We start from the raw sequence: 13,177 nt of genomic DNA, 5'->3' as shown, positions 1-13,177 counted from the left end.
TCCAGGCATTTATATATAAACCCCAGTCGTACTTTATCAAATGCCTTTTCGAAGTCTGCTATGAATAGCAAGCCTGGTTTCTCCGATTTTCCATAATGTTCTATTGTTTCCAATACTTGCCTTATATTATCTCCAATGTATCTTCCATGTAAAAAACCTGTCTGAATGAATAATATCCGACAATACCTTTTTTAATTCTATGCGCTATACATTTTCCTATAATTTTTGCATTACAACACTGAAGTGTAAGGGGCCTCCAATTTTTTTAATGGACTGGATCTTTATATTTTCCACTTGTGTCCTGTTTCAGTAATAATGAGATCAGACCTTCTTCTTGAGTGTCAGATAATCTACCATTTACATAGGAGTGGTTAAAACATGCTAATAGCGGTCCTCTTAGTATATCAAAAAAGGTTTGGTATACTTCGACTGGTATGCCATCCAACCCTGGAGTTTTCCCAGACTTAAAGTTTTTAATTGCATCCAGAAGTTCCTCCTCTGTAATTTCACCTTCACATGAGTCTTTCTGTTTGGCTGTTAATTTTACATTATCAATAGAAAAAAAATCTCTACAATTAGCTTCAGTTAGAGGAGATGGAGGCGACTGAAACGAAAACATATGCTTAAAGTACCTTGTTGGGTAGGGGCATGAGGGCACACACTTAGTGTTTTGTGAAATCGGTTATGAATGTATTGTGATGTTTTTAAAATTGTATAGCTGCCTTAATTTTGCCGGACCCCACGAAGAGTAGGTAATGCCTTGGCAGCAGCTAATGGGGATCCATAATAATGCTCATAAGCATAGGGGTATTGTCGGTAGTAATCTTGTGCACATTTACCTGAATTCTACTGTTAGCATGTTGATAATGGCGCCGGAGGGGATGGCTGCCGTTTTACGGGCTCCTAACCAACTGTGCTATTTTGTGTGTTTTTTTGCGTTGTTTGTAACTTATTTTGTACATAATATTGCTGCTACCGTCTCTTATGACCGAAAATAGCTTCTGGATATCAGAACAGAGATTACTCAACTCGAACTCGACTAAGATTTTTTCTTTAATGAGTCTGACGCGATGGATATGCTGCTTCTCCGAGACCAGGCCCAAATCCCTGTCATTCGCGTGAAGAAAAGACGGAAATACAGGGGGTGGAGAACGGTGTGCCTTGTTAGAATTCGTTGCAGAGTGGGTAACCTGCCTCTACCATCCGTTCTATTGGCCAACGTGCAATCACTGGAGAATTAACTTGATGATCTCCGTTCAAGACTATCCTACCAACGGGACATTAAAAACTGTAATATCTTATGTTTCACCGAGTCGTGGCTGAAAAACGACACAGATTATATACAGTTGGCTGGGTTTTCCGTGCATCGGCAGGACTGAACAGCTACGTCTGGTAAGACGAGGGGTGGGGGTGTGTCTATTTGTCAATAACAGCTGGTATAAGGCCATAAGCAAAAAAGAAAATGCTCACCCAGAAGTGGCGCTCCTAGTGGCCGGGGACTTGAATGCAGGCAAACTTAAATCCGTTTTACCTCATTTCTACCAGCATGTCACGTGCAACCAGAGGAAAAAAACCTGAAGACCACCTTTACTCCACACACAGAGACGCGTACAAAGCTCTCCCTCGCCCTCCATTTGGCAAATCTGACCATAATTCTATCCTCCTGATTCCTGCTTACAAGCAAAAATTAAAGCAGTGACTCGCGCAATACGGAAGTGGTCAAATGACACGGATGCTATGCTACAGGACTGTTTTGCTAGCACAGACTGGAATATGTTCTGAGATTCATCCAATGGCATTGAGTTATGATGAGTTTCTCGGGTATCAAGTAATTCATGATGCAAGAAGATATTTAACACTTAGATGGAGAGTTCATACAAATATTTAATAGATTCGGTACTGGGTTCGTCTAACAAAAGGCGCGTGCTTCTCCTCTTGCCATATCAACTACCAGACAAAGAAAACCTCTCAGTTTATATACGTCATGTTACACGTTTCTTCAACAACATCTGGTAACCATCAGTGGGCACTCTTCTTGTGTTATTACTTTGTCCCCAAGTCAGTATATCATGTCCATCAATCATTCTAAGATAAACCTCAGTAAGCTCCCTCGACATAATAGAATCCTTGGTATTCAGACTGTGCGGCACCCAGAATCACTTATCTACTAAATTTGACCTGGCTCCCACAACGCTATGAAATGAAATCATAACAATCCTCTTTTTTTTCTTTTTCTTTGTGGTAAGTAACATTACTCAGATATAAATAACATTACTTAACCCCAACAATTCACATATAACTTGATATAAAATGTTCTCCAATCAGTAGTATACAGTGAGGGAAATAAGTATTTGACCCCCTCTCAATCAGAAAGATTTCTGGCTCCCAGGTGTCTTTTATACAGGTAACAAGCTGAGATTAGGAGCACACTCTTAAAGGGAGTGCTCCTAATCTCAGCTTGTTACCTGTATAAAAGACACCTGTCCACAGAAGCAATCAATCAATGAGATTCCAAACTCTCCACCATGGCCAAGACCAAAGAGCATTCCAAGGATGTCAAGGACAAGATTGTAGACCTACACAAGGCTGGAATGGGCTACAAGACATCGCCAAGCAGCTTGGTGAGAAGGTGACAACAGTTGGTGCGATTATTCGCAAATGGAAGAAACACAAAAGAACTGTCAATCTCCCTCGGTCTGGGGCTCCATGCAAGATCTCACCTCCTGGAGTTGCAATGATCATGAGAACGGTGAGGAATCAGCCCAGAACTACACGGGAGGATCTTGTCAATGATCTCAAGGCAGCTGGGACCATAGTCACCAAGAAAACAATTGGTAACACACTACGCCGTGAAGGACTGAAATCCTGCAGCGCCCGCAAGGTCCCCCTGCTCAAGAAAGCACATATACAGGGCCGTCTGAAGTTTGCCAATGAACATCTGAATGATTCAGAGGAGAACTGGGTGAAAGTGTTGTGGTCATTTGAGACCAAAATCGAGCTCTTTGGCATCAACTCAACTCGCCGTGTTTGGAGGAGGAGGAATGCTGCCTATGACCCCAAGAACACCATCCCCACTGTCAAACATGGAGGTGGAAACATTATGCTTTGGGGGTGTTTTTCTGCTAAGGGGACAGGACAACTTCACCGCATCAAAGGGACGATGGACGGGGCCATGTACCGTCAAATCTTGGGTGAGAACCTCCTTCCCTCAGCCAGGGCATTGAAAATGCGTCGTGGATGGGTATTCCAGCATGACAATGACCCAAAACACACGGCCAAGGCAACAAAGGAGTGGCTCAAGAAGAAGCACATTAAGGTCCTGGAGTGGCCTAGCCAGTCTCCAGACCTTAATCCCATAGAAAATCTGTGGAGGGAGCTGAAGGTTCGAGTTGCCAAACGTCAGCCTCGAAACCTTAATGACTTGGAGAAGATCTGCAAAGAGGAGTGGGACAAAATCCCTCCTGAGATGTGTGCAAACCTGGTGGCCAACTACAAGAAACGTCTGATCTCTGTGATTGCCAACAAGGGTTTTGCCACCAAGTACTAAGTAATGTTTTGCAGAGGGGTCAAATACTTATTTCCCTCATTAAAATGCTAATCAATTTATAACATTTTTGACATGTGTTTTTCTGGATTTTTTTGTTGTTATTCTGTCTCTCACTGTTCAAATAAACCTACCATTAAAATTATAGACTGATCATGTCTTTGTCAGTGGGCAAACGTACAAAATCAGCAGGGGATCAAATACTTTTTTCCCTCACTGTGGGGAGAACAAGTATTTGATACACTGCCGATTTTGCAGGTTTTCCTACTTACAAAGCATGTAGAGGTCTGTACTTTTTATCATAGGTACACTTCAACTGTGAGAGACGGAATCTAAAACAAAATTCCAGAAAATCACATTGTATGATTTTTAAGTAATTAATTTGCATTTTATTGCATGACATAAGTATTTGATCACCTACCAACCAGTAAGAATTCCGGCTCTCACAGACCTGTTAGTTTTTCTTTAAGAAGCCCTCCTGTTCTCCACTCATTACCTGTATTAACTGCACCTGTTTGAACTCGTTACCTGTATAAAAGACACCTGTCCACACACTCAATCAAACAGACTCCAACCTCTCCACAATGGCCAAGACCAGAGAGCTTTGTAAGGACATCAGGGATAAAATTGTAGACCTGCACAAGGCTGGGATGGGCTACAGGACAATAGGCAAGCAGCTTGGTGAGAAGGCAACAACTGTTGGCGCAATTATTAGAAAATGGAAGAAGTTCAAGATGACGGTCAATCACCCTCGGTCTGGGGCTCCATGCAAGATCTCACCTCGTGGGGCATCAATGATCATGAGGAAGGTGAGGGATCAGCCCAGAACTACACGGCAGGACCTGGTCAATGACCTGAAGAGAGCTGGGACCACAGTCTCAAAGAAAACCATTAGTAACACACTACGCCGTCATGGATTAAAATCCTGCAGCGCACGCAAGGTCCCCCTGCTCAAGCCAGCGCATGTCCAGGCCCGTCTGAAGTTTGCCGATGACCATCTGGATGATCCCAAGGAGGAATGGGAGAAGGTCATGTGGTCTGATGAGACAAAATTAGAGCTTTTTGGTCTAAACTCCACTCGCCGTGTTTGTAGGAAGAAGAAGGATGAGTACAACCCCAAGAACACCATCCCAACCGTGAAGCATGGAGGTGGAAACATCATTATTTGGGGATGCTTTTCTGCAAAGGGGACAGGACGACAGCACCGTATTGAGGGGAGGATGGATTCGGCCATGTATCGCGAGATCTTGGCCAACAACCGCCTTCCCACAGTAAGAAGATGGGTCGTGGCTGGGTCTTCCAGCATGACAACGACCTGAAACACACAGCCAGGGCAACTAAGGAGTGGCTCCGTAAGAAGCATCTCAAGTTCCTGGAGTGGCCTAGCCAGTCTCCAGACCTGAACCCAATAGAACATCTTTGGAGGGAGCTGAAAGTCCGTATTGCCCAGCGACAGCCCCGAAACCTGAAGGATCTGGAGAAGGTCTGTATGGAGGAGTGGGCCAAAATCCCTGCTGCAGTGTGTGCAAACCTCAAGACCTACAGGAAACATATGAACTCTGTAATTGCAAACAAAGGTTTCTGTACCAAATATTAAGTTCTGCTTTTCTGATGTATCAAATACTTATGTCATGCAATAAAATGCAAATTAATTACTTAAAAATCATACAATGTGATTTTCTGGATTTTTGTTGTCTCACAGTTGAAGTGTACCTATGATAAAAATTACAGACCTCTACATGCTTTGTAAGTAGGAAAACCTGCAAAATCGGCAGTGTATCAAATACTTCTTCTCCCCACTGTATGTGTGTATGTACCTGTGTGTGTCTCTTAACAGTTCCCGCTGTTCCACAAGGTGTATTTTTACCTGTTTTTTAAATCTGATTCTACTGCTTGCATCAGTTACCTGATGTGGAATAGAGTTCCTTGTAGTCATGGCTCTATGTAGTACTGTGCGTCTTCCATAGTCCGTTCTGGACTTGGGGACCTCTGGTGGCATGTCTTGTGGGGTATGTATGGGTGTCTGAGCTGTGTGCTAGTCGTTTAAACAGACAAGCTGAAAGTTTGTTGTCAATTTGTTTACAGAAAAATAGCATTGTATCTGGTCAAACACAATTTTTCCCAATAGTTTACTAAGGGTTGGTAACAGGCTAATTGGTCGGCTGTTTGAGCCAGTAAAGGGGGCTTTACTATTCTTAGGTAGTGGAATGACTTTTGCTTCCCTCCCAGCCTGGGGGCACACACATTCTAGTAGGCTTAAATTGAAAATATGGCAAATAGGAGTGGCAATATCGTCCGCTATTATCCTCAGCAATTTTCCATCCAAATGGTCAGACCCTGGTGGCTTGTCATTGTTAATAGACAACAATCATTTGTTCACCTCTTCCACACTCACTTTACGAATTCAAAATTACAATGCTTGTCTTTCATAATTTGGTCAGATAAACTTGGATGTGTAGTGTCAGCAATTGTTGCTGGCATGTCATGCCTAAGTTTGCTAATCTTGCCAATGAAAAAAGTATTAAAGTAGTTGGCAATATCAGTCGGTTTTGTGATCAATGAGCCATCTGATTCAATGAATGATGGAGCTGAGTTTGCCTTGTTTCCCAAAATGTCATTTAAGGTGCTCCAAAGCTTTTTACTATCATTCTTTGTCATTTATCCTTGTTTCATGGTGTTGTTTTTTTCTTATTTTTCTTCAGTTTAGTCACATGATTTCTCAATTTGCAATACGTTTGCCAATCAGTTGTGCAGCCAGACTTATTTGCCATTCCTTTTGCCTCATCCCTCTCAACCATACAATTTTTCAATTCCTCATCAATCCACGGGGATTTAATAGTTTTTACAGTCATTTTCTTAATGGGTGCATGCTTATTAGTAACTGGAATAAGCAATTTTCATAAATGTGTCATGTGCAGTGTCTGTTTGCTCCTCATTACCCACCATGGACCACAGTATATTCTTTACATCAACAACATAGGAATCACTACAAAACGTATTGTATGACCTCTTATACACAATATGAGGCCCAGCCTTCGGAACTTTGGTTTTCCTAGATATGGCTACTATATTGTGAGCACTACATCCAAGGGATGTGGATACTGCTTTCAAACAAATCTCTACAACATTCGTAAAGATATGATCAATACATGTTGATGATTTCATTCCTGTACTGTTTGTAACCACCCTGGTAGGTTGACTGATAACCTGAACCAGATTGCAGGCACTGGTTACAGTTTGAAGCTTTCTCTTGAGTTGGCAGCCTGATGACAGCCAGTCAATATTCAAATCACCCAGAAAGTATACCTCTCTATTGATATCACATACATTATCAAGCATTTCACACATGTTATCCAGATACTGACTGTTAGCACTTAGTGGTCAATAGCAGCTTCCCACCAGAATTGGCTTTAGGTGAGGCAGATGAACCTGTAGCCATATTACTTCAACAGTATTTAACATGAGATCTTCTCTAATCTTCACAGGAATGTGGTTCTGAATATAAACAGCAACACCTCCACCATTGGCATTTCCATATTTTCTGTAAATGTTATAACCTTTTATTGCTACCACTGTACCATCAAATGTATTATCCAAGTGAGTTTCAGAGATAGTCAGAATATGAATGTCATCTGTTACTAGCAAATTTTTGATTTCATGAACCTTGTTTCTTAAGCTACATATGTTAACGTGGGCTATTTTGAGCACTTTTCTTCTGGGATGCTTACTTGTTTTTATTGCTTTACTGGGAAGCTTTGCAGCAGTTAGTGCAGGGTGAGCAGCACACAGTGGACTGCCTCCTTGGGCACACAGCCTCAGTGCTAACAGTATAAATCTGGTACCTAGGCACATGATCACTGCACACAACAGCTGCAGGATCAGCAGAGGCACCCAGGGCAGCTAGAGGGACACAAACCAGGTTACCCACATTGTGTCTACTGACGCACCTGATGTACATTTGCTGAAGCATTTTGACAACTCCGTGTCACAATGGTAGGGATTAGCTGCGCTGGGCTTGGGTCATTGCTAAATAATTGTCTCAACGCAGCCTTATAATGCTGTGAAAGGATCCAGGAACCCAAATTATTTGGGTGAATCCCATCCTCCTTATATAACGTGTTTTGTTTCCAAAAGGTATCGAAAATGTCAACAAAAGTTACACCCATTGAGCTGCAATAATCACGTAGCCAGTTGTGAAGAGCAAGAATCCTGCTGAAGCTTTCAAAGCCACCATTCAGAGAGGGCACAGGGCCAGATATGGTGGGTTTTTTGTTAGTGTCTAGCAGAGAGTCAATCAGCTCTTTTAAAATCCAGTTTCAACTGTTCAGAGCTGCCCTTCATAATGTCATTAAAACCCACATGGACTACGATAGAATCGATTTCCATGTCCTGACATAGTACATTCGGGAGCAGCTTAGTAATGTCATTCGCTCGAGCTCTGGGATAGTGTCGTAGAAATATTTGACTAAAAGCTAGTCAACTCAAAAATATCTCTCAAGAGACCGGAGCTTGTGAATCCAAGAATTAGACTTTATTGCATAATAAAGCCGAGCTTGTTCCATGGAGCAACTGTCTCTCTTTGGCTTAGAGATCTCTTATATACACACACAAATGCACAGTCATGTATACATAGCTTACAAAGCTACTCCCCTTAAGATCACTGATTAACATCTTTAACTGCCACGCCACTATTATCTTTGAAAGTCCAATAACACATGTTGTTTACTCCAAAAAGTTCATGGGCACTTTTGCCTCTTTCCCTTATCTCATTATATTGGTGGCATGGCACAAACACTTTTTAAAAATAAAATACATACATTCATCAAAGCATGTTTACACATTGTATTGACTATATTCCTTATTTAGACATGCATCTGGACTTATAAAATGTCAATCATGTTTACTATATTTTATCTTTGACATTTCCCAACATTTTCCTTAATGATACATAAAATATTACCATAATAGGACATTGTTTTTGCACCAGGAACGGTCACATTTCTTACCATGGAGCTGCCGAAAAATCACGGCAGGCGAGAAGGACAAGGAAATTCCCCCACTCCCACACTTCACAGGATGCAGGCCTCCGACAGATGGAGAATCCCCGCTCGATTCAGAGCGGGGACGGAAGGTTGCCGACTTCGAAATCGTAGTAGTAGGCACTGCGGCCGCAGACACAGGCATCCCCAGCGACAAAAGGTGCAGGAAGATCAGGCTCCAGTATGGCGGAACTATTCGTTGTTTGTATCCGCTCCGGGCCTCTCGTTGGGAGTGTAGACTGCTTTGCGGGAGGTCACTGTCTTCGGCTTCCCCGGCTCGTGACATGCGACCAACGTTGATTGCCTCCTCATGCTGTGCTCCTTCGACAGCGCTATCAGATGGTGGAGCTCTGGGCAACACTGGCCAGTCGGATAATGACAAACGACAAGGATTAATGTACATTGCATTAGGAAAGTATTCCCTTTTTGACATTTTGTTACAGCCTTATTCTAAAATTGATTAAATAAAAACAATTCTTCATCAATCTACACACAATACCCCATAATGACAAAGCGAAAACAGGTTTTTAGACATTTTAGCAAATGTATTTAAAAAATAAAAAACGTATTTACATAAGTGTTTAGACCCTTTGCTATGAGACTCGAAATTGAGCTCCAGTGCATCCTGTTTCTACAACTTGATTTAGAGTCCACCTGTGGTAAATTCAATTGATTGGACATGATTTGGAAAGGCACACACCTGTTTATATAAGGTCCCACAGACAGTTGACAGTGTATGTCAGAGAAAAAAACAAGCCATGATATCGAAGGAATTGTCCGTAGATCTCCGAGACAAGATTGTGTCGAGGCACAGATCTGGGGAAGGGTACCAAAACATTTCTGCATCATTCAAGCTCCCCAAGAACACAGTGGCCTCCATCATTCTTAAATGGAATTAATTTGGAACCACCAAGACACTTCCTAGAGCTGGCCGCCCGGCCAAACTGAGCAATCGGGGGAGAATGGCCTTGGTCAGGGAGGTGACCAAGAACCCGATGGTCAATCTGACAGAGCTCCAGAGTTCCTCTGTGGGGATGGGAGAAACTTCTAGAAGGACAACCATCTCTGCAGCACTCCACCAATCTAGCCGTAATGGTTGAGTGGCCAGACGGAAGCCACTCCTCAGTAAATGGCACATGACAGCCCGCTTGGAGTTTGCCAAAAGGCACCTATAGACTCTCAGACCATGAGAAACAAGATTGACTGGTCTGATGAAACCAAGATTGAACTATTTGGCCTGAATGCCAAGCGTCACGTCTGTTGGAAACCTGGCACCATCCCTACGGTGAAGCATGGGGGTGGCAGCATCATGTTGTGGGGATGTTTTTCAGCGGCAGGGACTGGGGGACTAGTCAGGATCGAGGGAAAGATGAACGGAGCAAAGTACAGAGAGATCCTTGATGAAAACCTGCTCCAGTGCACTCATGACCTACCTCAGACTGGCGCAAAGGTTCACCTTCCAACAGGACAACAACCCTAAGCACACAGCCAAGACAACGCAGGAGTGGCTTCGGGACAAGTCTCTGAATGTCCTTGAGTGGCCCAGCCAGAGCCCGGACTTGAACTCAATCGAACATCTCTGGAGAGACTTGAAAATAGCTGTGCAGCGACGCTCCGCATCTAACCTGACAGAGCTTGAGAGGTTCTGCAGAGAAGAATGGGAGAAACTCCCAAAGTTCAGGTGTGCCTGTAAACAAATTGACAAACTTTCAGCATGCTTATAGAGAAGGACATTCAACAAGCACAGCACTTACACAAATTACTGATGATTGGCTGAGAGAAATTGATGATTAAAATGTTATAGGGGCTGTTTTGTTAGACTTCAGTGCGGCCTTCGACATTATCGATCATAGTCTGCTGCTGGAAAAATGTATGTGTTATGGCTTTACACCCCTTGCTATAATGTGGATAAAGAGTTACTTGTCTAACAGAACACAGAGGGTATTCTATAATGGAAGCCTCTCAAACATAATCCAGGTAGAATCAGGAATTCCCCAGGGCAGCTGTCTAGGCCCCTTGCTTTTTTCCAGCTTTACTAATGACATGCCACTGGCTTTGAGTAAAGCCAGTGTGTCTATGTATGTGGATGACTCAAGACTATACACGTCAGCTACTACAGCAACTGAAATAACTGCAACACTTAACAAAGAGTTGCAGTTAGTTTCGGAATGCGTGGCAAGGAATAAGTTAGTCCTGAATATTTCCAAAACTAAAAGCATTGTATTTGGGTCAAATCATTCACTAAACGAACCCTAAACCTCAACTACATCTCGTAATGAATAATGTTTAAATTGAGCAAGTTGAGGTGACTAAACTGCTTGGAGTAGCCCTGGATTGTAGACTGTCATGGTCGAAACATATTGATACAACAGTAGCTAAGATGGGGAAAAGTATGTCCATAATTAAGCGCTGCTCTGCCTTCTTAACAACACTATCAACAAGGCAGGTCCTACAGGCCCTAGTTTTGTCGCACCTAGACTACTGTTCAGTAGTGTGGTCAGGTGCCACAAAGAGGGACTTGGGAAAATTGCAGTTGGCTCTGAACAGGGCAGCACGGCTGGCCCTTAAAAGTACATGGAGAGCTAACATTAATGACATGCATGTCAATCTCTCCTGTTTCAGAGTGGAAGAGAGATCGACTTCATCACTGCTTGTTTTTGTAAAAGGTGTCGACATACTGAATGTACCGAGCTGTCTGTTTGGAATACTGGCACACAGCTCAGACACCCATGCATACCCCACAAGACATGCCACCAGAGGTCTCTTCACAGTCCCCAAGTCCAGAACAGATTATGGGAGGCGCACAGTACTACATAGAGCCATGACTACATGGAACTCTATTCCACATCAGGTAACTGATGCAAGCAGTAGAATCAGATAAAAAAAAACAGGTAAAAATACACCTTATGGAACAGCGGGGACTGTTAAGCAACACAAACATAGACACATTCATACAAACACACAATAACATACGCACTATACACACATGTACACATGGATTTTGTGTTATAGATATGTGGTAGTAGAGTAGAGGTCTGAGGGCATACACTTAATATGTTGTGAAATCTGTTATGAATGTGTTGTAATGTTTTTATAATGTATAACTGCCTTAATTTTGCTGGACCCCAGGAAGAGTAGCTGCTGCCTTGGGATCCATAATAAATAAAAATACAAATCACGTGTCAGGTGGATGGATTATCTTGGCAAATCTGGCTTTATTCGCCATGTGCTCTTATAATCTCCACCCAGCACAGCCAGAAGAGGACTGGCCACCCCTCAGAGCCTGGTTCATCTCTAGGTTTCTTCCTAGGTTCCTGCCTTTCTAGGGAGTTTTTCCTAGCCACCGTGCTTCTACATCTGAATTGCTTGCTTTTGGGGGTTTTAGGCTGGGTTTCTGTATAGCACTTTGTGACATCTGCTGATGTAAAAAGGTATTTATACATTTGATTGATTGAAAGGAGAAATGCTCACTAACAGGGATGTAAACTAATTTTTGCACACAATTTGAGAGATAAGCTTTTTATGCGTATGGAACATTTCTGGGATCTTTTATTTCAGCTCATGAAACATAGGACCAACACTTTACATGTTGCGTTTTATATTTGTGTTCAGTATATTTAGGCAATTGAGAAATCGGTGCACTGCCTCGTTTTAAACAGGCCAAATCAAACTACTTCCTTAGCGCTGTGACAGACTCTGACAGAAATTCAGGAAAATTGTTAATTCACTGAAGCGGGGTAATTCCTCTACTTCCCTGCCTAAGCAAGTAGTTTTAGACTCCTGCATCATTACTGAAAAAGTAAATGTTTGATGCTTTTAATCAGCATGTTATCTCAGCTGGTTTCCTATTTGAAAGAAATGGTGGTCATACTGGTCTTGACCAGTCAGTGACTGTTCTGCTCACATACAGCCTCAATGGATGATCAGTCAACCTCACGTGACTTGGGAAATGGTAGTCAGGGTTTTTCATTTTGGCAGCTCACAGAAACAGAAGTTCTTGCAGAAGTTCTGGCTCTAACCAGAATAGAAAGAAGAGTGGGAGGCCCCGGTGCACAACTGAGCAAGAGGACAAATACATTAGTGTCTAGTTTGAGAAACAGACGCCTCACAGGTCCTCAACTGGCAGTTTCATTATATAGTACCTGCAAAACACCAGTCTCAACGTCAACAGTAAAGAGGCGACTCCGGGATGCTGACCTTCTAGGCAGAGTTGCAAAGAAAAAGCCATATCTCAGACTGCCCATCTGAATATTTTCTTTTTATTGGCCAGTCTGAGATATGGCTTTTTCTTTGCGACTCTGCCTAGAAGGTCAGCATCCCGGAATCGCCTCTTCACTGTTGACGTTGAGACTGGTGTTTTGCAGGTACTATTTAATTAAGCTGCCAGTTGAGGACCTGTGAGGTGTCTGTTTCTCAAACTAGACACTCTAATGTATTTGTCCTCTTGCTCAGTTGCGCACCGGGGCCTCCCACTCCTCTTTTTATTTTGGTTAGAGCCAGTTTGCGCTGTTCTGTGAAGGGAGTAGTACACAGCGTTGTACGAGATCTTCAGTTTCTTGGCAATTTCTTGCATGGAATTGCCTTCATTTCTCAG

At 42.7% G+C, this 13,177-nt stretch overlaps 1 protein-coding gene across 1 annotated transcript in view; it reads left to right on the top strand.

Annotated features, from left to right (window-relative positions):
• LOC311113522 (low-density lipoprotein receptor-related protein 12-like) overlaps positions 1-13,177 on the top strand; it is a 54,548-nt gene that overhangs the window by 22,317 nt on the left and 19,054 nt on the right. The gene's annotated exons all lie outside the window — the stretch shown is intronic.

Source organism: Coregonus lavaretus (assembly GCF_964263955.1).
Source record: "Coregonus lavaretus genome assembly, chromosome: 40".
Lineage (NCBI taxonomy): Eukaryota > Metazoa > Chordata > Actinopteri > Salmoniformes > Salmonidae > Coregonus > Coregonus lavaretus.
Note: the sequence above shows the minus strand (reverse complement) of the source record. Positions and strands in the feature narration are given on the sequence as shown.